General features: G+C 41.1%; 1 pseudogene; it reads left to right on the top strand.

Annotated features, from left to right (window-relative positions):
* Window positions 1-271: 271 nt before the first annotated feature.
* On the top strand, window positions 272-2,826 carry LOC126004301 (solute carrier family 12 member 6-like; annotated as a pseudogene).
* Window positions 2,827-3,143: the final 317 nt, after the last annotated feature.

Genomic DNA, 3,143 nt, shown 5'->3' with positions numbered 1-3,143 from the left:
CTACATTCAAATGAAACAGATCCAAGTCAGAACACAGCCAACTGTTAGATGATGGGCATAAGAAAGCTCGAAATGCTTATCTCAATAATTCCAATTATGATGGAGATGAATATTTTGATAAAAACTTGGCACTATTTGAGGAATAAATGGACACCAGGCTAAAGGTGTTTTTGTCTTCTCTACTCAATAGGATGGCCAATTACATTAATCTGGCTCAAGGAGCAAAGGAACATGAAGAGTCATAGAAAAAGAGTCAGGGAAAAAGAAACCCACTAAAAGTCCCCACATGGGTACTTTCATGGGTGTCTATCATGCCTACAAAACATTTTTGGAATGATCCTTCTTCTACTCCTTCCATGGGTGGTGGACACAACTGGTATTCTTCAAGCTTTTGCAATTATCCTTATCCGCTGCTGTTGTACATTGTTGACTGCTATCTCCATGAGTCCCAGTGCCACTAATGGAGTTGTGCCAGCTGGGAGCTCATACTTTATGATTTACAGAGCTCTCGTTCCAGAGTTTGGTGGGGCTGTTGGCCTCTGCTTTTATCTTGGTACTACTTTTGCAGCAGCCATGTATATTCTTGATGCCACTAAAATTTTTCTAGTATATATTGCCCTTGTGCTACAATCTTCCATAGTGATGATACACTCAAGGGATCAGCAGCCATGTTAAATAATATGTATGTCTATGGTACAGCATTCTTGGTTCTCATCATATTGGTGGTAATCATTGGCATACACTATGTGAACAAGTTTGCTTCACTTTTCCTGGCCTGTGTTATTGTTTCCATCTTGGCCATCTATGCTGGAGCCATCAAGTCTTCTTTTGCCCCTCCACTATTCCCAGTCTGCATGCTGGGTAATAGGATCCTCTCATCAAGAAATATTGACATTTGCTTTAAGACCAAGAAAATCAACAATATGACAGCACCATCAAAGTTATGGGGCTTCTGTAACTCAAATCAGTTTTTCAATGTCAACTGTCATGGATACTTTGTACACAATAATGTCGTTTCAATCCAGGGCATCCCTGCATTGGCTATTGGTGTCATTACAGAGAATCTCTGGAGTAATTTTCTACTAAAGCCTTCAACCAACTCTTCTGATGTCTTAGAAACCATCAGTATGTTCTTATTGACATCACAACCTCCTTCACTCTTCTGCTAGAAATTTTCTTTCCCACTGTCACAAGTATCATAGCTGGATCTAAAAGATACCCAAAAATCTATTCCCACTGGCACCATCCTTGCCATTTTGACAACCTTCTTTATTTAATAAAGCAATGTTGTTCTTTTTGGTACCTGTATAGAAAGTGTTGTTTTCAGAGACAAGTTTGGAGATGCTGTGAAAGATAATGCAGTGGTGGCTACTTTATCTTGGCCATCACCATGGGTGATTGTCATTGGCTCCTTTTCCACATGTGGAGCTAGACTTCAGAATCTCACAGGTGCACCAAGGCTTCTATAAGCAATAGCCAAGGATAACATCATATCCTTTCTGAGAATTTTTGGTCACAGCAAAGCCAATGGGGAACCTACCTGTGCTTTACTCTTAACTGCTGCTATTGCATAGCTGGGAATCCTAATTGCCTCCCTGAATCTTGTGGCCCCAATGCTTTCCATGTTTTTTCTCATGTATTACCTCTTTGTGAATTTGGCATGTGTCTTGCAAACATTACTTCAAACACCAAAATGGAGACCCCAGTTCCGCTACTACCACTGGGCACTGTCTTTCATGGGAATGAGTCTTTGTCTGGCTTTGATATTTATTTCATCCTGTTATTATACCATTGTAACCATGGTTGTAGCTGGTATGATCTACAAATACATTGAGTATCAAGGAGCTGAGAAAAAATGGGGTGATGGTATCCATGGGCTATCCCTCAGTGCAGCCCAGTTTGGTCTTCCTAGAGGAAGGACCACCACACACTAAAAACTGGACGCCTCAGCTGCTTGTATTGCTGAAACTCAATGTCAAGCATCCCTGGCTTCACAACTCAAAGAAGGCAAAGGCAAAGGCCTCACTACTGTAGGCTCTATCATTGTGGGGAACTTACCGGAGAACTATGGTGAAGCTTTAGCTGCTGAAGACTATATAAAGCACCTAAGGGAGGCAGAAAGTAAAAGAATTCTGCCATCTATCTGGTGGTAGCCACCAAAGTAAAAGAGGGCATATCCCACCTTACCTAGTCATGTGGCCCTGGGGACAACACAGTAGTTATGGACTGGCCTAATGGCCGGCACCAGAGTGAAGATGCTTGAGCATGGAAGGTTTTTATTGGCACACTTTGAATGCCAACTGCTGCCCACTTTGCCTTGCTCGTGGCTAAAAAATTTCCTTCTTTCCCAGCAATTTGGAACAGTTTTCTGAGGGCAACACTAAAGGGTAGTGGATTGTGCATGATGTAGGGATGGCTCATGTTATTACCATTCCTACACAAACAGCACAAGGTATGGTGAAAATACAGAATATGAATCTTCACTGTAACCCAATTAGAAGACAACAGTATTTATATGAAGAAAGATCTGACTACTTTCTTGTAGCATCTGTGCATTAAGGCAGAGGTGGAAGTGGTGGAGATGCATGACATATCATAAGTGACATAAGTGACATATCAGCTTATAATTATGATGGAGCAATGATCTCAGATGCTTTGGCACATGTGACTTTCCAAGACAGAGCAAAACAGAGAGGCACAGTTGGTAAAAACCAGAACTCTATGTTCTGATTTATAAGCATTGGTTCATATGAGGATGAAGAGACAGAGACTTATCAGGAGAAGGTGCATATGACTTGGACAAAAGACAAGTACACGGCATCCTGAGGGCAAAAGAATTTTCTAATTTAATTTTAAAAAAAAATTAAAAGAAGGGACCGGAGCAGTAGCACAAGCAGTAGAGCATTTCTTTGCACACACTAACCTAGGACGGACCATAGTTCGATTCCTCAGTGTCCCATATAGTCCCCCAAGCCAGGAATGCATAGCCAGAAGTAACCCCTGAGCATCACCAGGTATGGCCAAAGACCAAAATAAAGAAAAGAAAAGAAAAGAAAAGAAAAGAAAAGAAAAGAAAAGAAAAGAAAATCCTCCTCAACAAGTGTTGGAAGAACTGGTCAATCACATGCAAAAAATGAACTCGG

Source organism: Suncus etruscus, chromosome 3, assembly GCF_024139225.1.
Source record: "Suncus etruscus isolate mSunEtr1 chromosome 3, mSunEtr1.pri.cur, whole genome shotgun sequence".
Classification (NCBI taxonomy): Eukaryota; Metazoa; Chordata; class Mammalia; order Eulipotyphla; family Soricidae; genus Suncus; species Suncus etruscus.
Note: the sequence above shows the minus strand (reverse complement) of the source record. Positions and strands in the feature narration are given on the sequence as shown.